The following is a 24,733-nucleotide window of genomic DNA, read 5'->3' on the forward strand; positions in this document are numbered from 1 at the left end:
GAAGAAGTTAACCAGCAGGTTTATCTTTTTTTATACAAGTATCAGTGCCCATAGCGTGTTTGTAACTATGGATTCTGATAGGATAAACAGCATGTTGTAAAGCTGTTATTTAACGGTCTCCATAAAGATGGTAAAAAAGCTAGCTCAGTATTCTGAGTAAAGACATCATGGCAAAGGCAAAGAGACCAAACAGGGTGAACTGTTCTTTTAGAAAAGCAAACCTCAGACAACATTAGCAATCCAAGAATTTTGCTTTAGCCAAGATACATGGGTCACAGACACAGTTTATCATGAAATAGGAGTATGCACTGCAGAAAAAAAAGTTTCTAATTTTCCATAATTTCAAATGAGGTGCTTTGACTTTTTTCCCCAAGGCAAAAAAGTTTGCATATCTATCTTATTTTCTTATTACTTTCTTAATAGACAAAAGTAATTTGGCTTCTTCTTTGGTTTTATTTGTGCATAAACTGTATATACATAAACAACATGACAGATTAGGTTTCAACAATGTCAGTTTTTGCAAAGTCTACAACAAGTGAGCTTCAGAGAGGTTTTAGAGTTTCAAACTGCTGGCAGCTTGTGACAGCTATCTGATGGCATTACAGTGGGCCGGTTTAATCCCGTTAACTCCTGAAGTCTTAAGTCAACTCTTTCAACGCAACTTTGATTGTTGAAAGAATAAAGGAAGTAAAGGATACACTTTGTACTTGGCTACAGGAGGTGTCACAGGCAATCTCTTCCTGGTGTTATTCATGAGGTCATCCACAGTGCCTTTGCGTTGATCCAGTGGCATACTGAAGCTGCTCCCTGTCAGGACAGCTTCTGTTTTCTCTGTTGTCACCAGTTGTAACACTGCATCTGACAGTGGAGGCCTTTCAAAAGCCAGAGGCATGTTGTTTGCTGAATATCATCGCAGCATCACACGCTGCTGCACAGTCAGCTACTTCAAAGATGCTGGATTCAGTGACAGCAGGGTTTATCTTTTATTAACCAGGTGTCTTAATGAGATATCACTGCCTCACTTCTCCAGGAATTTGTGGTGCGTACAGATGTGTGTGTGACATTACACGTGTTTAGTTGAGAGGAAATGTTTGTAAAAAATGATCATGATCCTGTGGAATTCATAGAGGTAAAAATTAAGAGGGAAACACCTTTAAGTTAAACTCAAACATATAACGAATGAAATTAATGAAAGTATCAGCTATAGTAATCCATCACTTAATGTAAGCAGTTTTATTTTATTTTAAACAAATAAATTAAGAGAACTGTCTTGAAGCTGTGCGCATTTAAATGCCTTTTTTGTGAAGCGACATGTTCAAGTTAACATGGAATGTCAAGTTGTACTCCACTCAGAAAGTGGAAGCTAGCAGAAAGTAGGCTTTACCCGTAAAACCAAAGCCACTTTACCCATTGTTAACATTAGTTCTGATTCTCAACATTTTGTTCATGTTATTTGTTCAGATATGCTTAAAACATCCCGCCTAATATACTGATAAAATAATTTAAAAAAAAAAAAGATCCATACTACAACAGGTAACTCAAAGCGTTCTCATCCCAAGTTGACAATGTGGTAAGGTGTTGAAAAAAAAACATCAGGTGGGAAGCAAACACTGGATTCCCACATGAAAGTAAGGGGGTTTGTTGGACCCATCCACCACGCTCCCACTCACCCTATAGGCACCCTTGTGCTCCTTACATCACTACATTATCGGCAGTGTTTTGGCCTGTCACCGTTCTCTGCCATATCGTGCAACATGAAAGGTTCAGTCTGGCCACGTTGTCAGTTGATGCCACCTATCCGCATATCAGGCTAATGCAAAAGGTGTCGTCTGGCCAGCTGGTGCTGTATAATAACAACGTGATCACTTTTCAACTGATGCCATCCAGGGGCATATCATGCAGAGGTAAAACGTGTTTTGTGGCGTCATAATCATACACCAAAAGCACTGTTGAAATGGCAATATTTGATGAGTTCATAATGAGAACTGGGTGGTATTACAGTATATAGCACTTCTGCATGGGGTTTGTCCAAGTGGTGTTGCCTTACCCTAGCAGAAAGTGTTGCTCGACTGCTGTTGGTAGGTACATTATGGATGTATTAAAAGAGCTGGAGAAAGCATTGAATGTGGTGACCCATTAATTCCTATGAGAGTTGCTTAGGGGCACATGAAGCCAAATTGATCAACTGCTGCATATATAATTTCACAGAGCAGCACTCTTGAGACTGAGTGGCTAACTTTTACCATCCGGAAGCCTATCTTCCAGTTTAGCACTCCTCTAACTTGAATGGGGATAAAATGATTCAATCTTGTGGCTCTTCTAGACTTTCAAAATGTCACTGGATGGAGTGGATAACTCCTGATAGTTAAACAAGTCATATTGCAGGGGTTTTGACGTTCAAAAATATGTATCCACTGTTAGTGTTGTGTGCACGTTGTGAGCTGAAGTAATCTTAGTTCTGCCACTTCTCTGATTTATTGTGACGCTGTTATTTTGCAATGCATGTTTCCTCCATTGTTCAGAGACTTCCTCTGAGTCACAAATCCCTTCCGTGATAGGCTGGAAAGTTTTTGACAGGGAGCATTCCATTCATCACCACAGCACAGCTGGAATGTTATCAGCAAGGAGCATATTACAGTACAAGAACAAGGCCACCGGTACAAAGACCTTAATTAGGGATACATATCTGCAAATTCCAGGACATGTAGGCCACACACCACACATACATTAATGTGGCAACATAATTCACTGAAAATTCCATCAGTTTATGCACAAAAAAAAGTGATTAATTCATATGGCTTGCAAAGGTGGCATTGATTTGTTTCATTATATCTACCGGGAACCTCAAAGAAGGAAGAGTGGTTGAAAGGTGGGGGTTTTCATGTATGACAGCAATTTAATGTAAAAGTTATTTAAATAATTACTTGCTGAAGGGGAAAAAAGCCAATTATACACAGAAACATGTGAGTAAATAGGAAGCACTCCTGCAGAGATAAGTAGTAAAGACAGGGATTGTATGGAAAAACATATTTTCTTCGCTAAGTGTCCAAAGTAAATGCTGGAGGGATAACGTGAGATGTGACCGAACATTTCACATTAATTGCAACCTGTGCAAGACTGATGAAAGATGTGGTAAACAACTGGCTGCAATTACTTGCGAGACCTTACAGCTACACATGAAGTGCAATTGATCGCCAGCTGTGTTGTTCAGTCAAAGCAGGTGGGTGGAATGCACAGGATGAGCTCTGTGATTACGGGTTGATGGTGAGGCTAAACCCTCCGGAATGAGGAACTTATTTTCCTTTAGTTACCAAATCAAACATCGGCTCTGTTCCCTTCAGTGAAAGCCGTGGAGAGTCAGAGCTTGATCCTGTGCAGCATGGAGGAATTTTTACTTATGTTCAGCATTTTCAGTACTGTGAAGAGAACTGCTCTCAGTCAGAGTGCCACAAAACTAGACTGACAAATAGTTACGAGGAAATCTAGAATGTAGCTGATTATATTTATATTTGAGGACTATTCAATGCTAACATACTGTAGATAAATGAGCTCAGATCAATCATCATCAGGTAGAAAGAATACTAGGGCTGCACCTGACTCAGAATTATGTCAGTTAAATCAGATTTGGCTGTTCAAAATAAATATTTGATTAATCGTTTTGTTTTTCCATACTCAGTACTACTGAGTAGCAATGCACATTATATCCATCTGTGCCAAATTTTGGTATCTGATTGTGCATCTGTTTGAGCACCGGGTTAAGACAAAAGGTGGAAGCGCTCCAAAGCCTGGTAGTGGACTGTCCAGGCCAGCAACAGAGTTCAGGAATGGCTTGATTGGCTTCCCAAAGAGCCAAAACTGTGATTAGATAAGAGCAGAGCAGTAAAATTTGTTTTTGAGTCTACTACGACTACTACTACTATCACTGCTACAGCTTGTTCAAATTATTTGTTTTCATTACCAAATTCCAATAACCTAAACCAGCACAGTTTTGGTGATTAAAGTAATTTTTTGTCTCATTTTTCTTCATTTCAATATGCATTTCTTCTACTGTAGACTGCTCCAAAAAGTAGTGAAGTACCTGCATAATGCAAGGAGCATAACCCTGAGAGAAACCTTAGGGAACTGGTTTGTTTTCTTTCAAAAATGTGGAAAATGTGGCAAGAAGGACTAACTTAACCAGAAATGAGTAAAAAAGTACAAGGAAAGTACCTGAAAATAAATTTTAAAAATAGATAAATAAAACTTGAAACAAAACAATACAATTAAAAAGAAAACGTTAAATAAAATAAAAAATAGAAAAAGTGCTAAAAGAAATTCTGAAAGTATAAAATATATATAGTTCTAACATTTCTCTCCAAGTTGCTCATTACCCTTTTCCTCATGTTTTTTAAAGAAGGTTTAAATACTTGTAAAGGGTGGCTGAAAGCAGCTCAGGAAAAGTGAAGTCACTCCAGGTTTTAAAGGGTTAAACAGACACTGTCAGGGGTGTGAGATATCTTTAATAGCTTAGCCCTCCCTTCACAGCAAGAACTGTAAAGATGTTGTGGTGATGGTAGCTCAGTGCCAGCAATGTTGTATGCTGTTTTCACAGAACACTGGAGGGTTTTTTTGTTTTGTTTTTTTGCAAGTTTTGGTGTATCTCCTGTACCAGTCTGTCATGCAGGATACTTTCTGTTGTGCCTTTAGTTGACAAGCAGCTTTTGGGGGAAGTTGGCTCTCCATTGCTTTCTCAGAAAATAGAGACATAGTTATATGGCAAAAACAACAACCTACAACTGCCCAGGCGAGGCCTTCTGTGATGGAATTTCCCAGAAAAGTGAAGATGAGGACTCTTTCCACAGCCAGCGAAAAAGCAACCCCAAGCCAACATACATTAATATTTTTAATAAAAGGAAAAAGTGCAGTGGAGGACAAAAGGAAGAGGACCAAAATAGCTTCCAGGATACTTACGTCGATCAAGAATGTGGTTGACCCAAACAGACCTAAACACAGCAGCACAATGCTCCCAACTGACAAGCAGCCGCAAACAAAAAGGGCGGCAGTGTATATTTTAGATGTTCTCAGGTTAAAGAAAGATTTTCCTCTTTTATTAGTTCAGATATAACGTGATTAGAGTGGATATTGAATCCAAATTTATTCACATGGATGTCAGATACATTAACACAAAAAAACATGGACCCTCCACATCAAAATTAGGAATTAGGAAAAAATTTTGGTGTGGCTGTAATTATACTCTTTTGGTGCCACAATCACAGCAATCAGTTATTACTCAGACTTAAAAAACAAGCACTTGATGTGGCACTATCCAGAGAAAAAAAATGTAGCAAAGGTAAAAAAAAAAAGAAAAAGAAAAAAAAAACTGCTCTTGTGGCACAATCTTTTATGTAAAAACAGCATCAGGTTGCCAAAAAAGATATATGTTTTGTGACTAAAAAGCCACCAGAAACTAAGCAAAAACAGCCACTTTGTTATGTTTGGGTCTCAAACATATTTCATACACCACCTTAATTATAGAGTATTTAAAATCGGGCTGTTCTAGTCAACTGCCCCAATGTTTTCCTACAAAACGTAAAGCAGCCAAATCTGTACATATTCCACTTAATCATGAGCCAGTAAATTATGTGCAACTCCGGATTTCCACCGCTTGCATGTGCGTTGTGTTACGGCTCTGCTGCCATTTTGCTCTGTGCTCCTTCATCCGTCAATCCCCACCAGTTGCGTTTTGAGTCCAGCACGGCGCAGCACCGGCAGATCAGCTGGAATGGCAAGACCGAGGAGTTCCCACGGTAATTACAGAATCACGCACATAATATCGGTACAGAAGAAGAAGTAATAACTCCATTCACTCCCTGGATTTATTATAATGAATTCATCCCATAACTCCCAATAAGTTGCTCCACACCATGTCCTTTCTATGGTTGTCCTTATAAAAGGATATGTGGTGTCCTAAATAATTTTGTGATTTTCTACCTCCAAAATTAGCTTCTCCTCTTCTGTGTTGCCGGTACTAACCTCTAAAAACCTCTGACCTGATGAATACAGGCCTGGATCCACTTATTGTGATGTTTTGTTGATGTAGTTAAGGAAATTAGGCATAACCCAAGAATTTTGGGTGGCTTCAATCATGTGATCAATGAGGTGTTGAGAGTCAAAAAGGAAGCGATCTCCAGAGGTCTGTGTGTAGGGAGGTTGGGGTGGTTGATGGGACAAAAAACACAGGACTTTCCCACAGAGGACTTTGAGTTAACTTTGAGTCATACCGTAACATCAATTTATGATAAGGATGTAAATCATGGGGCCCCTATTTGTATGGTGTCCTACTAATTGTTGTGTATCCATATTCAGAGGATATACGAACTATTCAATGAGGATTCATTGTTCACAAACAGTACCATTTAACACTTAGTGCAAAATTCATGCATTGGAATAACGTTTGAAAAATACATTGCACCCATTTCTCTCCGTTTATCTTACTGACCATGTTATATATAATTCATCCTGGAGTTAAGCTTTTAGAGTAATGGAAATTGCTCACATGCTGGCTCAGCAGCTTTGTTCCATTAGAGCCATCACAAGCAGGAGCAAGACGGACACAGAAAGAAGAAATGATGAAAATTGTCCTTGGTTTTTGTATTATAAGAAAACCCATAAAGCCTATGGTATGCTAGAGAGGTGAGAGCAGTGCATAACTCTACAGTGCATAATGGAAGAACTTCACTCAAAGAGAATCTTTTAAGTACACAAACATGCTCCACAACATCAAACATGTCAATTTGAGCATGTTTATGCATGAGTGCATGTATGTATGATTTATGTGTGTGTGCGTGTGTGTGTGTGTGTGTGTGTGTGCATTCTAATGTTGCCAGGGGCAAATCTTCCTATGGGCAATATTGGCAGCAATCTAGGACACTTGCAAAATTGCAGTAAAAATTACATAGTACAAAAAAAGAAATAAGAAATCAAAAAAGATTAAAACAATACAAATTTGCATGAATGTTTGTCTTTTGTTTGCTTTATCTTGTTATTGTGTTTTGCTTTTTATTATTGTTGTAATAACTGTTTATTTGTGTTAATTTCCTATTGTCTCTTGTTTGTAATTTTGCAAATTTGCCCATACCGCATTCTTTTATTCTTTGCTTTTTTATTATTAATGTTTGCTTGCTAAGTTGCGTATTTGTGGTGATTTCTCATTTTCTCTTTATTTTGTTTCTGATAGATACAATACATATAAAAAACAATAAAAATAATAATCAAAGGGGTTGGGGAAGTCAACATAAACTTGCCTTGGGCACCAAATATGCTAGGTCCGCCACAGGATGCTTCTGGCGAGTGTGTTTAAGCAGCTTGGAGTCATAACAAATTAAATACATATGTAGGACAATAAAGTGTATCTTATCTTATCTTATCTTATTACACCATTGAAAATGATTCCTCAAGGACCCTTCCCTAATTGGCCATATCTCAAAACTAATTACAGCTTGAAGCCAGTCAAAATTAATAGGCAATAAATTCCCCAAATATCAAATCAGGGTCAAATGAATGCAATTAAATTAAAAAAAACAAAAAAAAAAACAATACAAAACACTAATTCCCCCTAAGGATGGTAATAATGTTAAGTAAACAGAATTTGGAAGGGATTTTCTCCACAACATGTGAACAATTTCACTGTAATCCTGACAAAAGCCAGCGACAGAGCAAACACAATCACTGGTGCCCCGTAGCTTTCCATTTATCCTCTTGTATCCGGCACTTCTGCTTCCAATTGTTAATGCTGCCGCTGCTGCTTTTGTCACCAATGCCTCTGCACATTGTGGAGTATTAAAACCTCAGCTCAATCAGCGCCCATTAGTCTGCAGCCCCAGAGGAGTAGAAAGCATTCCAAAGGGTTCGTCAGAATCCAACAACGCTGATGGAAAAAAATGAATGGAAGACTGTAATCAGCACAATTTGTGAGTTAGTGTTGCAATTCAGCTGGCTGTTTGATCAGAAATAACCAGAGCATGATTCCTGGAAATTAGGCCTGAGTTGTTCTGAAAGCAGATCAAGGTGTCTGAAGTAGTCGTACCATGCAGCCAAGCCTCATCCAGACTTCCTTGCTTTTACTCGAGTGAAATGTGACACGGGGATATAAAGATATCCATGCTATATCCTCCCACCTTGACACAAATAGCCAAGGGGAAAGCCATGAAATGAAGACACACGCACAGGGAAGAGTGTGTATGAGAGAGCAAAGACGGAGAGGGAATAAAAGAGGAGCAATAAACCCAACCTCTGATCTCCCAAAAGTGAAATCACAAAGAGCAGTTGTTCAACAGATGTGGAAAAAGAACAGTGAACGGAGGAGACAAGAGGGGAACAGGGAAAAGCTCCCTTCCAATTTCGTACCGTGGCTGGCTTGCTTCGATGGTGGTTAGCCAGGCTTATCAAATTTTTTGGGAGCAACAAGGATGAATCACCAGTAAATCCTGAGATTTGAGGCACTATAAGCGCAGTCACGTCAAGTTGTGAGTTACTCAGCAGTAGGCCGCACAGTGTGGTAGTGCCGTGGAGACAGACGTAGACGAACACAACGGCAATCTTTCAAACGCTCCCCTGCTTTTAAACAAGGGGATTAAGAGGTCAAGAGCGCCAAATGTGATATTCGATTCCAAGACTCTAAAGAGAAGGGATAATCTTAGTTTTAGCCTTTCATCGCTTACTGCATGACTCTTCTGAAATCCAGGAGAAGTGGGTGTGAGAAGAGTTGTAGGGGAACATAAAGGACAAGGCAGAGGTGTGAGGGTGGCAATACGGACACATGTAAGGCAGAGGGGGTGATAAAATGTACAAAACCTCAAGTCACCAATAATAAAAAAAAAACAAGTGTTATGATGCCATACTTATTTGTTCCGTACAGAGCTAGGTCACAATGAGGGAGACCTGGGGGTCTTTTTTTTATGTATTTGTGCCGCCTTATATCATTCTGTGTCCCCTCTCTAAATTTGAGTAGTTTCTGCACAGTACAGAATGAGCTCGCCGTGAGTTTCTTTTGTTCCCCCTCAGCAGCAGTTAGTGACTTGCTGGGTGGATTTTTGATCTGTTGATCAGTTCAGAGACGATCAGATCAGATCGATGGATGAGAGGAGCAGCTGCTGTGAGTGAATGCAAACTTTTCAACCCATCAGAATAAATAGATAAGTTTCACCTTAACTGCACCTGGCATTCTGCTGCTCCATCTGTGCTAAGAGTATGCTCTGCACTCCGAGAGGTGCAATGCAAAACCAAATGAATATGATGATTTGTCAGCTCCAAACACAAAAAAAAATTATTTAAGGGGACAATTGTTTTAATCATGGTGGGCTGCCACAAATAAATGAATGTAGGTGAAACTCTGGATTCTAATTCTTAATAGTGTTATCAAATCCATCAAGTTTACTCCATCTATGTTTTTGTGGACTAAGCAATGGTTTCTACTGTATTATTTTACTACGACTACACACAGTGCAGTAATATGCCAACTTCAGATAATCAATTACTCCCATTTTCCTAATCACAATGATAATCCAAGTCTTAGCGCCTAAACAGAACCTCAAATCCTCACTAAACAAAAATTTTAAAAATCTACAAAAAAATATATTTATATTAACAATTGATCACAACATTACTTATTCGTGAAAAGGGTAACCTGCAGCACTAAACCCACAAAGAATCATTACTTGACTAAGTGCCCCTCTTCTTAATGGAGCTTAATGGAATCTTTCAGCTCATTATTTTGGTTTACGGCCCTCAACTTTACTGTTTTGGTTCACACTCACCACTCATTAGACACTCAAGGCTCTAAAAAAACCCTCTGTATGCTACCTGCACCGCATACATTTCCACGCAGGCAAAGTTAGCGACGACCTAATGCACATTGAGCAACTGCAGGTTTTAAATGAGCCAATGTAACATTTGAATGTAGAAATATGTCATACAAACAAAAGGTAAGATTTACAATTAAATACTCAGTGGTTGGGCTGCTAAAGCCTTGCACCTAATATAAGCCTACTTGTTCAGCCAACTATAATGACTAACATAAATGCTAGCTAGCTAGAAATTTTATCCAGTCAATTTGCTGACTTAATGACTTTTTACTACTTTCTTTTAAACTACATCTTAGCATGTCAGAAGTTAACATTTGATTTTATTAAGACAAGTGTTCTAGACTTCGATACCGTACCAGAAGACATTCATGTTTCTTCTTGTTTCAATTCCTGTCTTTCCTGTTTTTCTGTAGGTAAATGCAAAAGTAAGCGTCACGTTGGATTTTGGATTATTGCAGAAAATAAACTCTGTTGCAAGGAAATGTTTATGATCCTTGGGCATATTGTTTAACAAGATAATCTTAACAAATGAACACCACTATTGTGATTTTTCAAGCCTAAATGCAATTGCCGAAAGTAAAAGGCTACTTATAGGTCATGGTGATGTTCTGTACTTTCATTTAGCAACTTGTTGGCCACTGTCTTTTTAAAGACAGGGGCATTTACGGGCACATTTAATGTCACAGAACTAACCTTTAATGTCTCTTCAGCTTATGTAACCTCAGACCTTATTTCAGGCATCTAACCAAAAACTTGTTCAAAAAGCTTATTGAATTCAAGACGAGGGAACAAGAGGTGCTGAAATGCTCATGTGTGAGTTTTAGGACTCATTCCTGGGGCACTCTATTTGCGTTTCCTAGGACAGTGAAAGGCACGATCCTCTCCACCTTCCCCACACATTTGTGTCTGAAATTACAACTTTTTGCCACTGTTTAGCGACAGGAACACAGCCTTATAGAGTGATTAAAATCAATACTTTTACATAATAGTGGTAGTAATAATAATAAATTGTTGGTATAGACTTACACTAACGTGATAAAGTTCATTTGCAGCTCTATAGGAAGTCTCATTAACTGTTGAGCTATACGCTCGTCAAACTTTCTTTGATTCCCGGTTCTGCTCTGGGACACATAGTACATTAAAAGAGCGAAAACAAAGTCTAAGAAATCTTTGAATTCTTACAGACGGACGTGTGTTGAGATCCCCTGTTGATATGCCAGAGATTGATCAAGTGACATTAAAATATGTGAAGGGATCAAAGGGTGGCCCTCGTTGCGACGTCGAGGGTTTCTCTTTGACGTATCCCCTGTGTGAGAAGACTCCCAGCTCTGTCCTGTCTTCCTGGGATGCTGGCATTATTACAATTTTCTTTCTCTTCTCCTTTTAAAAGCAAGCTTTGCCAACGACCTTTCCGTACCTCCCTTTGTTCTCTTGGAGAACAAAACCTCAGCCGCACTGTGGCATCTTGTAAAAGCACCCAGGCAGATGGAGACATGTGGAAAGGTTCTTCTGATCTTTACTGCTACTTTAAGAACTGTTCAGGCTCATGGAAGAGACATTATAATACCTCTCCAGTTCGTGACTTGAGTCTCACGAGAAGACCTTGGAACATGTACTCAAATAGACATATATAGCTGCACTGCACAAAGACAAAACCTCTGTATGACATTATAGAAGCTAAAGACTAAACATTGTGGGAGTGTATCATAATTCTTACTTTATTCAATGAGCACACAATTTCACAGGTTTGGTATAGATATATTTTGTTCAAGGCAATTACTTGTTGACTTGATACTGTCAATCGACTTGATACTGATAAGTCACTTCATAAAAGCACATAGGGTGGAAACAAATAAAGCAGCCATATCATTTATACAGTATTTGGTTATGGTGCACTCTGTTGCTTGCATAATGATAGAGCACTTTTGCTACAGCAGGGTGCCTTTCATCCAGTTTACTGTGGGCTGTAAATTTCCATCATCAAATGCTTTTATCTTGATTTGGTCAAAAGATACCATTTAAAGAGACATTGCAGAGGAATACAGTATTTGCAAGGAAGCCATCATTAATAGCATTTCTAATACTGTCAGTTTTTGTGATACTTTAAACCGTTGTACATAGAATGATGCAGATATTTCTCTGTAAATGAGAACAAAATAATACGTAATCAGCTGTTAAATATGTCGTATATGTTTTTATTTAATGCTATTTGGGCATCTTTGCAGAGCTTTGAAAAGTTAGTCGGTATAATACTCTGGCAATTTTGTCTGTGCATGGGGATGCACAATAGCCTATAGACTAATAGAAAATAATGGCCACTATGACATCACCTATTGGTTAATGGACTACCATTTTGAAGCCTTGAATTAGGCATTTTGGCTGTTGCAATCTTGGTTTTGGAGCCAGTAGCAGAACATGTTAGTTGCTGATCTATAGCTGCCTCAAAAGGTAAAGTCTTTAAAATATTCTAAATATTGTGAATACTTAAACAGATTTTGATTTTTTTAGGTTGTTTTTTTTAGGTGGCTTTTTATTGCAGTCAATGTCATATGGGTCAGAGCAACGAGTTTAACTTTTTTATTTTTAAACAGTATGGTTTCTGTTTAAAAGTTTAAAAACAGTTTGTTTTCAAATATTTATGCAATTAAATTCATTTGTCAGTTATCTTCCCAGAAGTGATTGTTGTTAGTGCGACATCATGGTAACTAATCCTTTAAATTTCAGTCCTTGTTTTTTTTTTGACAACATCAGTGGTAACTATAGTTATAGCAAGTGTAATTTAATTACGTTGCAAACACTTATTGATATATTACTTTTCTCAGAAACACAACTGAATACTGGTGTTACGGTGCAGTCAACCAAACACACATCGTTTTTAGAAGTTAGTCACTAATTGCTTAATATAATTATTTTTGATGTGACTAACAATGAAATCCCCTCCATGCTTTGCCAGTTGAATGTTTTTATAGTGAAATAGAGATGTTTGGCGTGCATTAGCAGTGGCTACAGCTCTGATACGCTGAATTCCTGTCTGTGCAAGTCAATTTGTATCCAGAGAAGGACTGGCAGGCTCCGCCACTAATAAAGATAACCAGCCTGCAGTACTAAATAGAAAGCTAATTGCAGAATGTAGATATATAGAATGGATTTTGCTGATAAAACAAAGTCCACAAATTGTATCAAAAATGATGTTTGATTTCACGAAAATCTTGGGAGTTGGAATTTGAATCCTCTGCAGCACAAATGCCGACACAGCTTCCCAGAGCTGCTTGAACATTTGACTTTCCTGCTGTTTTTGTAATGAGATATCTGTCTGGTGCCCTGTTTTTTTTTTGTTTGTTCTTTTTTTTTTAAAGAAAATAACTAGCATACTGAAATAAACAAGGAAACACTGTCATTAAGATAAAATGTAGAGTAAATGCTATATGCTTCCATTTCCAATTTATGAAGTTAAAATTGAAATGACACAATTTTTTGCGAGTATCTGGTAATAGTAAGATAGTCAAAATGTCTTTTAAAAGCTGTTGGAAATTAAGTTTTCACGGGGTGGATAATTTGAATATGAATTAAGGTAAATAAAAGACTGAATAAAAGCATATAGGCGTAAACAGAGGCACATGTGTGCACACACCCAATATCAACACACACTCATTATTAGTGGTCTGTGTGTATTGGTGTAATTGCATGTGCGGATGAGGCCTGCAGTGCTGCAAGCTCAAGATAAGAACCAGCCAGAATGTTAAGCCAGGTGGGATAAGCCAGGTCTGTATGTCCTGCCAGAGAGGCAGCGAGCGGGAAGCAGAAACCGTAAAAGCTTGGGAGCCAGAAACAGTGACACACAAGCCTTCATGCTGCAAGAACTGGAACACAAACTTTTAACCCATGCTTTACAAAGATATTCAGCCAACATAACACACAGGCCCATACATGTTATTTAACTCTGCACCTGCTCCTGTTTCAAAGGGTTAATAACCCTTTGAAACAGGAGCAGATTGGCTTAATTTCTTTCAAAAACATGGGAAGAAGGTAATGGGCAGCTTGAGAAGGAATTACCCAAAAATAAACATCAAAATAATGAAAAAAAAAATACAAAAGGCAAGTAATTAGTTATAGTTCTAATTTTCACAGTTTTTTTGTTTTCCCCAGACACATTTTCTTCAATATGTATATTCTTCTAAATCTATAAATTTCTTACAATTTGTGCAACATTTCTTACCAAGTTGCTTATGCATTACCATGTTGCCTTCATTTCCATGTTTCTTTGGGAAAAAAAATAAAATCTAGCATTTTTTTTCAGAATGAAAAAGTTATGTTCTTGTGAAAGGCCTTTGAAAGCAGCACAAGAAATTTGATGTCACTCCAGGTTTCAAAGGGGTAAAGCATTTTTAATTCGAAAGTAGAGTAATTTATTCCCGATTTAAATTGGCTGCCACCTAGGTTGAATGTGTTCCAGGGTGTGTAAAATTAAAACAATAACAGCTCTGATAACCACAATAATTACTCTGTTAATCTTTCTGCTTGCTGTGCTGTGGAGGAGCCACTGCGCTGCTAACATGCTTCACTTTGCAGTCAACTGAATCCTGGAAGCTCAACACTTCTCCCAAGACTCTAAATATCATTATAAATTTGTAAAGATGCCCCATGTTTAAGCAATCAAAGTGAGGGTTGCTTCTTTTAACATCTGTGGAGGTTCAGGTAATGGCATAGGAAACTCTCTCGATGAACCCTGACTTCCTCAGCATATTGAGATCCACTCAAGGTCTCTGATGAGCTCTTGATGATGAGCCCTTGGCAAAGAGGGGCAAATACGCAACTCGCCGCCTGACGGCTGCTGCCAAGTGGGCTGTAAGGTGGTTTGGCTGTCGCTGACAGTGCAAGGGAGGTCTGATGGAACAGGACAGTGGCAAAAATGAGATGGGGTAATGAAGGAGAGACATTAATGACAGGGTTCTCAGCCAAACGCATAGCAATCTCAAGTCAACAGGTGGCCAATGAACAGCTGGACTGAGGGCCGGGGGGAGCAGAGTCATTCAGTTTCTATTTTTTGCCCACTGCTATTCAAACAGCAAAGAACATGACTCCATTACTATAAGCTGCATCAATAATAACGCACTAAAGGAAGATAACCACACATAAATGTGCTCTTATAGGCCTGAGCTAGCACACTATCATCAAATAGCCCCAGATATATTCCCACTTGTTGTTGATAAGGGAAGTGAGGATTCATCTATTCTACTTCTTTGACTGAGATATGATGCTGCAAAGACAAGGGTGGTAAGGGCAGTTTGGAGTTTGCATTCCCTAGTACATGCTATGAGCTGGTAAAGCAGTCAAAACATCAGACATATTATTGCGTCATATAACTTAAAAAAAAAGTTGAGCGGATTATCCGGAAGTTTTGAATCCACAGTTCCTGTGTGAAATCATGGACTATCACCTCCCAGAAATCCCTCATACGTGGCTGCTCCCAAGTATAAGGGGCTTGCCTTTTCATTATTGCTTAGATAACTCGCCTACATGGCCTTGGATTGGAAATAGATGAGAAGTTATTAATAAAGTTATTAATAACAAGGATATCATTCAGAGGAGGACATTTATGTGTTCATCAAAGTTTGTGGTATGGAGCAGATAGAAGATGCTGCTTAAATATGTTTTCAGTCGTCAATCAAGAGAAACAACCAATGGGAGACCATACAGACACTATGGGATGATATGCTTACTTCCCAATTTGATACTATCGCAATGTTTTGGTGCTGATTCAATATTTTTTTTGCAATTTTTAAGTATTGCTATTCAATATTATGATTTATCATAATTAAGCTAATGGTCTGTCCTTGTGCCCTCAGCAATGTTCTCCTTTGTTTTTCTTGAAACGGATGTGACATCACTCATAGAGTGCCATAATAAAAGTGGCAACTTCTTTCCACCTTCGCATTTAAATGTACTTAATTAAGGCATTGAAAAAATGGTTTTAAAACACCGGAAAAAGAAGAAATTACAATACTTATGTTAAACTCTTTTTCCCTCACTCCTAAAAGAAAGTGCACAGAGAAAGACGGCAAGAGAAACTGAAAGCACCAGACTCAAAATCAACCATACTTGTTATGAAAAAGTAACCTTACAACCCATAAAAGAAAGTACTCACCAAATCAATATGACACTAAGTACAGACTTGATAGGCTTTGTACATAACAAGACTTGCTAGAGATTTAACAATCATTTCCAGCTACCATTACAGATGCGCATATCAACATGACTAACTGAAATTGGAAGGTTAAAATACCTGCAAAGTTGCTGTTGAATTATAAGCTTAAAAACCATAAACTATGAAAAAGCTTAACTCTTTTCATGCATAGTCTGCATCTTCTGCACTAACACTGACTTATATTTGTATGAAAAACACCTTGTGGCTCATGCTTAATATTTTGGTGATATGCTATGAACTTTATTGTGCCCAAATAGGGTAAAAGTTGCAGTGGGGCAAAGTGTCATAGTTCCTAAGATATAGCAGAGCAGGTCAAAAGTGCACAGTACAAGGTGCTAATGTGCTATTTTGAGGGCTTTATCAGTGCATGTGTGCAGCCCATTATAGTGTGCATTACAATGTAAATATTGGACGACTCTGCACATCATAATCTACATTCAGAACATAGTGTATCGAGGCAGACAGTATGAGTGTGGATGTTCTTAACCTTATCCAACATTGACCAAATCTTAATAGTTTTATTTTTCCTTTTTTTTGACACAACCACAATCTTCCCTAATCTTAACCATAAATTAGAAAGTCAGAATTTTAAAAACGCCACTGGAAGGAAAAATATAACAACTGAATGAAATACAGGCAAAAAAAAAAAAAATCAGACATTTCTGTCTGGCAGTACAATTGAGGTATCCAAGCTCTGTAATACTTTGGCTGAGTTGACTTGTATGTACATGCCTACATAATGTGAATTTAACTCACAAGAACCATAACATGCATTGAGTCTGACATAGTGTGACAAAAAAAAAAATCAATCTTTTTCTTACAATGTGTCCATGTGTCCTCAGGCTGCACTCTGTTATAACCTCAATCTTACATGTCATTCTTGGAAAAAAAAACAACAACTTTAAACACAAAAAAGTTAAATCATCAAATTCTAGAGGGGAATGTGAAGGAAATTGCCTCTGAGGGAAACTATGCATCAAAATATCACTCTGAGTCTTGATTAAGATCAGATGACATGAAAATTAAAGTGTCACAGCTGATAACGTGCAAACACAGATGCATAGCATCGATAAGAAAACCTTTGCAGGTGTAACCAACAAAATGCTTCAGTAATTACATTTTGTATATTAGTTACTGACCTGTGCGCTTCTAAGTGAACTATCTGATCAACTGAAATTTAAAAATATACTCATATTTGTACTTTATCCTATAAGCCAAAGATGACTTTGACCCATGTAAAAAGTTAAATGCAGTGGGTACACTGCTAACCGTACGTTCACACACTTTAAAGCAATGTGCTGAGTGGGTGCAAAATGACTTGATGGTGGGAAAGTTGATTTTATCCAATGGAAAGTTAAACATTTTCAAACACAGACTGATCAAGACAGCCTCACTGCAGAAGTTTTAAAGGTTCGGCATAAATTACAGCAGTATTAGATTTAATCATTAAAGTAATCGCCAAGCCTAAATATGTGAGCTGCAGCTGTGATTGCGGCGGTATGCATTAGATAAACACGGAGATAGAAATTGGATTAGGGAGGAGAAGGTTAGAGAAAAATATTCAGAGGGATGTTTAATGAAAATATGCATGTAGATTCTCTCTTTGGGTATTTTTCATGCCAATTGAAACAGCACTGCAGAGCAGTCTTGAGTGCCCCTGTTGTGTGCCAAGTTTTGCGTGTGCATGTGTGTGTGTTTTGTATCTTTTAATGATAGAGCTCTCACATTTACAGGGCTGAGGGGTGCTGGATGTTCCATTGATGGAGTCCTGTAAACTCCATGTGGAAAGAGTGACGAGAGCAAGATGTGCTCACGCTAACAGACTCTCTCTAATGGACACACTCTTCATTTCTTGTTTAAATTTAAAATATCGGTATGAACAAGAAATTACAGTGAAATCAGTAGCCTACTCAAGACTTTTGCTCCTAAGTTGTTTTCTTTGTAAAACTAGGATACCTGGCATTTTTGATACGTTTCGATTAGAGTTGTCAAAATAACGTGTTAAGTAGGTAGTAGTTAAGGAGTACCTGAAGCCTGAAATATCACCTCAAGGCAAATCTAATTCATTTTTAGATTAAAAAAAGCTGAGAAAACTTGCAGTCACACCTTACAGTGCTCATCTATTGATTTTATTCCAATGCATTTTTATCGGTTTTATATTGCTCATATTTATTTTCATAGGTATCAGTTTATTTATGTTATGTGAAATTGAGTACATGATGCTATTATTACACTGGGATCTGAAATCTGAGTACTGCATTTCGTTCTTTTAATGTTTTCATGGTCAGAGGAAAATAAAGTATCCTTGATCCAATGCCGTCATAAACCGTACACCCTGGCGAAATTTAAAGACATGATGAAGGTATGAAAAAAAGACACTACCCAAGGCTACAGCGCACCATTCTTGAGTCCAGTATCCATTTCCTATAATAAGTCCATGCGTCATGCACATAAAATTGCTTTCCGGCTCTGGAAAAGCTTTGCAAATGTATAATCTTTATGAATTAAAAAATCCATAATACAAAGAGTAACAACTGACGCAAGTCAGACAGTTTAACAGATGTCTAATGGTGATCTTTGGGGAAAATATGTCTGGGTTGCAAGGGATTCTTCTGTTGTAGTGTTGAGTGGAGTGACTACTGCGCTTGACTGGCAAGAAGTCTGAGTGGCAGTGTCACATCTAGCTGTCTTAATACACCCACGACAAGGATGCCGGATTATTGCTTCGTAGTTGGCAGTAACTTCCTGCAGATCCCGGCCAAGAAATAATCCAGTAATAACCCCTGTGAAAAGTGTAATTTCTGTGTTTGGTTTTATTGAAGATTAATTAATTGGAAATTCAGCAAAAACTAGAAAAATGTTCAGAAAACTGTATACATAATCATCATAAATATACTTAAGTTACAGAAAAAAAACAAGCATACAAATTCTCTGCCCTCATTTCAAGTCATTTTCATGTTTGTTTTTTTATTGTTTTTTACTTCATTTCTTTTTTCTTTTTTTTTTTTTGCTTATTTTCAGGAAATTTTCTTGTAATTCTTTTTTTCCTAATATTGAGGGTTTTTTAGGCTAGGTGTTGTGTTGCTTGTTGTCTTCTCTCCATATTTTTTTTAAAGAAATCACACAGAGACATTTCCCATCTAAGTCTTTGTAGAAGTAGAGCTATTCTTATAAATACATTGGTGTGACTACACAATGATATTGCATGTTTGCTAATGGAATGTGTATGTCAAAGAATTTGCCTGTCTGTGTTAAAAAATACATTATGAGTGTCTTCATTCAAGGTAACTTAAATCAGGCTGAAAGAAGTATAGACCCAAAAATTAGATTGGTGCCAATTATATCGAGCAGCAGCACCTCACAGGGCCACTTCATTTAGCATCTCATTAGCACTTTGTGCCGCTGTTTCATTGATCTTTGCCATTTCTTGTTTCATTCATGATAATGATCAAGAATCCCTTCTTTCTTTTTCTTTTTTTTTTTGCTGTCTCAATGGGCTTCTCAGCAATAGAGAAATGAAATGAAAAAAGCAATATTACACTGGGAGACAAATATAATTATTCAAATGAGTGGCATAGGTTATATTATGGAGATCAGCTTTTTCCTTTGATTTTACCATCCCTTTTCTTGCCCAGAGTACTGATTGTATTTTTTTTTTTTTTTTTTTTTTGCAGATATTGAAAGAAAGAAACCATCTGATGACTTCATTAACATGCAGTAATCAGCAAATTAATTCTGAGGTTTCTTTTATTGCATTCAGACTGTATTCAGCCTGGAGACGATCTGACTGGAACCACACAAAAAGCACTAGAACAAGGCGCTAAATCTGTCTCAAATATATCCAGCAGAAAAACTCAATATAACCATTACGTGCAATCTAATAGCTTGTGCTGCCTTTCTCATTGCATATAAGTTGCTGTTATTGATCTGCTTTTAATTATTGTTATATTAATACTGGCAGTTGTAAGATTGAGGTCTTGTTAGCATGGCATTTATTGTGCATTCTATAATTATACATTTGTGTTTATTACATTGAGTGAGTTGTTTATTTACTATTTGAGTAGTGGGGATAAATCTTGTGGAGCAGATGAATAGTCACTGAATGAATGAATTTGCATCTGACCCACTTCCATTTGATTTGAATAAGCTCATGGGGGGTTGTAATATGCAGATACAGTTGAATAAAAGGGAGCTGTGAAAGAATCGTAATTTAAGGCTGAAGAGTAAAGGGTATGCTGGAACAAACGTGTTGCGCAACATGTTGAGTGACTGGCTAAAATGAATGGCTAATCCATAAAAAACCAGCCATCATGTGCTAATGTGACAATGGGAATGATGGATTAAGAAATTTATAGTGTTGCACTTGGTTTCACAAAATGTTACAGAGATGTTGAAGTAACAATTATAAATGCTACTAGTTTAACAATTCCCAGTAGATTTTGGGTGACACAGCTTTTTTAAAAATCATTTTATGCAGTAGCCAACTTTTTCCGTTAAGTAGCATGCTCTTTACATTCCCGGATGCTGCTACTATAAAGTCACCACAACCACATGGTCAGATTACGCTGCATGTGGTTATGTTTAGGCAACAACAGCACATAGCAAGCAACCCCATGACGTCAACAAATGCACATGCTGCCACAGATTGTTAAAATTAGGCAGCAACATCTTGGATGGTTAGGGAAAAAAGAAAAAAAAACTATTACATTCAGACGGGAAGCAAACACTGGGCTCCAGCATGAAAGTCTGTGGTTTGTTTGACCCACCCACCACTGCTCCTTATGACATCACTACAAGCAACATTTTATCCTGATGTCCTCCTACCGCTTTTCATGTGGATGCAAAACGATTCTATTTGGCTGTGTTCTCAAGTGACACAGCAGGAGATGTCCACTGGCTTATAGTAATGACATGACCGGTTCTGTCTAGGCGTTCTCACCTGATGGCATCCTGTTGCATTTAATGCAGATGTGAAAGAGGGCTTTTGGCCAAAAGCACTGACAAAATGATTGTATTTTACAAGTTCGGAATGAGAACAGGCTGGTGTGTCTAGTTAGATAGCTGATAGTGCCAGTTCGGTTTTGTGTTCCTGTGCCAATCCTCTTCTTGAGAAGAGACTTTTATCCTTGATGTGCAGACACCACCAAGATCTTGCTACAACCAAGATATTCTTTGAAGTGGATGGGTCACACAAACACCGGACTTGTATCCTAGAGCGGTGTTTGTGTTCCATGTGAAACAAAAAGTAATTTTTGAGTTATTTTACCAGTGTAACAGTATGTTGATGTATATAGAGACGTACATGAAGTTGTATCACATGATGTTATGTTAATTGACATTTATCCAATCCATCTGCAAAAACAATATTCACAGAGATCTGGTTCATCTAAAGCATTTATACATAATGTATGAGGATAAACTGTGCTGTGGTTGAAAAGTAAAAGGCATTATAATGGCAATGAAACCAAAGACGTCACAGATACTGTTTACATCTCATCTGATACTGCCAGGCAATCCTATTAACTATGCTCTTTAAATCATGCTATTATGGTTTGAATTTGTTTGTGTGCATGCATACGTGCGTGCATGTTCGGGCATTCAGAAAAAATAGCTGTGTCTACCTTTGTGAATGCACACAGGAGCTGATAACTGCCTCTTTGCTATTTTTACATAGTTTCCAAAGAGAACATGCTCTGCAAACAGTGGGGAGTGTTTGCGTGTGTGTGTGTGTGTGTGTGTGTTTGGAAGATTTACAACCACGGTATTAATAGCTCGTCCTGTGTCTCCCAGATAGATATGACTGAGCTGTGCTGGGAGAGGAAGAAAGGACAGGAAGAACCTGTTGGAGATGACACAAACACCAGCAGACCCCTGTACTCCTCGCCGCGACTACTGTGAGAGAGGAAGAAGAAGATCGAGGATACTTTTGCAGTTGCAGTTCAACGTGCATGGACCAGCAGGAACTCAATGAGCGTCTGCTGCTGTTTGAGATTGTGTACAAAGTAGACACCTTCACGTCCATATTTATTTGTCATTCCCAGAATTTCCTGTGGCATGACAACAAAGACCAGCGTCTTACGTGACAAAACAGACAGTTTAGCTTTTATGCTTTCTCGTATGTTTACCCTCTGTCCTTCTCACGGTGCTTTGTGCTGAACTACATGTGAAAGTGTCTTTTATCCTTGGTGCTTGAGGGGAGTGACAACAGGGGAGTAATGCCGACGCACAAGTGAGGGAAAGGCAACATTATGGAGGCATCTGTGGTTTGATTTACAAAAAGAGAAAATACGAAGTCGAGCTGAAGTGAAAAAAAAGTGTCTGGCATGAGACATTTGAAATCCATGACAGATAAAAATGCATGATGGAGCTTCAGCTGTGGTGAAAGAAGTAGGTTTTAAGGGACATCTGGATTGTTTTTAACGGTAATGGCGGTGTTAAAAAAAACAGCACTGCGTGGAAAAAGTACAGCCCCATCATTTATTTGAATTGGGCCACCACGTTGATCTGGAAAAAATGCAAGGTTGAAAAACATCGAACCTGGCTCACATAATGTGACATCATCCGTCAGCGGTCATGTGTGTAAGCACATTCCTTGTAGATTACTTCCTTCCAAAGCCTTAAAACTGGTTGATTAGCTTCTTAAACCTTTGAAACCTAGAATAACATCAGTTTTGTTGTGCTGCTTTAAAATACCTTTCACAAGTAATTAAGCCTTTGATTCGTGAGCAAAAATTGTATAGGGAGAAAAAAAAGCTAGGGAATTTCTATTTGTAAGTATCGTAATGATATATTTGAAACTTAACAGAATTCAGAAGTCTTCAACTTCGTCTTTTTCTTTCTTTTGTAAAATAATTTTTCAAGTAATTTCCTTGTTTGAGGGTCTTTTTTTCTTTCCTTGCTTATTGCCTTCTTCCAATTTTCTATTTTATTTTTTAAAGAAACCAAGACAGTTTTCCAGGTTTTAAAAGGTTAAACTAAACTTTTATGGAATGCATTTAAGAGTTTGGTACCAGAAATATCCTTGCATTTTGTTTTTTCACGCAGTGCTGTTTTCAGTCTGAATGCCTAGTAAGGCATTTTATGTATTTTTCTTTTTGCCAACAAATTCCATGAAAAGACCAAAACCAAAAGTGAATAGATCTTGCTAACAAGTGTTACCTGTGTAGCAACAAAACAAGATTAAGGCCACGCCAGCTGCTATGAGGCTGTAACATGCAGCAACCTATGAGGCTAAAAGAAATTAGGCCGATGCAAAGTGTCAAAAACTGCAGTTCCTAATCGCCACCTAAGGCTTGCTCCAAAGCAGAGTCAATCCCAGTCAATCCCCATGTTAAAATTCCCAAATTTACAACCAAAGTGCCCAATTTTACAGTCTTTTACTCAGATCCACCCCTTACTCCTCCACAGCTCCAAAACCAAGATGGCAACGGCACAAAATGCCGAATTTGAGACTTCAAAACGGCAGGCTACAAACCAGTGGGTGACATCAGGGTGGTTATATCCATCATATATACAGACTATGAGCTGCACTTTGGCCCAGTCCAGACCTTTATGGATTTTGGACTGTGCGGCTCTTCTCGATTTTCTTAATGTTACTGGACAGAATGGCATAAATTCTGGTGTTGAAATCAGTACAGACATCTATTCAACCATGTAAGTCAATGGGGAAAAGGTCTTTTTTTTCCCCTTAGGGCATCAGGTGAAGGTGGAATTCCACAATTTGACCACTACTAAATTTGGTTTCTAAGTCTGGCACCCTTCACCACCCCTGGTTTTAGGTTTCTTAAAAACTTTTGTAAAACACCATTCATGGTAAAGATTTTCAGGCTACATCTCTATCGTTGATGTAGACATTGAAAGTGAGTTTTTGGCTTTTGATGTCTGTGTACGCATCACAATCTCCTTTGAAATCCATTACAAAGACGCAAAATTTGGTGCAATGGTAGATGTGGTCAAACTAGTGCTGGCTCTAACCTTGCAAACTTTTTACATGGTTACACAATAATGCACAGTTACTCTTTCAGTTGAAGAATAGAGGTGTTAGAATGTGCCACAGAGGTCACTGTGTCAGGGACCATCCGGTTTCTGACACTGTGTCAGGGACCATCCAGTTTCTGACACTGTGTCAGGGACCATCCGGTTTCTGACACTGTGTCAGGGACCATCCGGTTTCTGACACTGTGTCAGGGACCATCCAGTTTCTGACACTGTGTCAGGGACCATCCGGTTTCTGACACTGTGTCAGGGACCATCCGGTTTCTGACACTGTGTCAGGGACCATCCGGTTTCTGACACTGTGTCAGGGACCATCCAGTTTCTGACACTGTGTCAGGGACCATCCGGTTTCTGACACTGTGTCAGGGACCATCCAGTTTCTGACACAGTGACCTTGGTGAACATTTTCTACATCTTTGCCTGTTTTACATGTTATATCATCACCTGCTTGGCATGCTCTTGACAGGGCCTCAGTTGTTTCTTTTTCTTCCTTACATTTAAATGGATTTTTTGTGATGTGCATGTGTGGGCTTTTTTTAAGCAAGAAGGAAAAAACTCTGTTTCCAAAAAGGTTGATGCTAAAATGGACAGTCTGGAGGGACAAGTCCCACCTGACTGTGCTGTGATTAGTTAGATCACCAAGTCATAGTGAACAAAAGTTCAGATGGCTGGGGCAGAAAATCCCTATAAA

The 24,733-nt window shown here is 38.2% G+C and overlaps 1 protein-coding gene across 1 annotated transcript in view; it reads left to right on the forward strand.

The window, feature by feature from the left end:
- The window catches only part of uts2r1 (urotensin 2 receptor 1), a 61,964-nt gene extending 37,776 nt beyond the window's left edge, over positions 1-24,188 (forward strand). The window contains exon 4 of the mRNA XM_042508097.2: positions 21,838-24,188. The gene's annotated coding sequence lies outside the window, so the exon portion shown is untranslated. The remainder of the gene's footprint in view (positions 1-21,837) is intronic.
- The last annotated feature ends 545 nt before the right edge of the window (positions 24,189-24,733 follow it).

This window comes from Plectropomus leopardus, chromosome 19 (assembly GCF_026936395.1).
Source record: "Plectropomus leopardus strain MGB_pleo_1.0 chromosome 19, ASM2693639v1, whole genome shotgun sequence".
Classification (NCBI taxonomy): Eukaryota; Metazoa; Chordata; class Actinopteri; order Perciformes; family Serranidae; genus Plectropomus; species Plectropomus leopardus.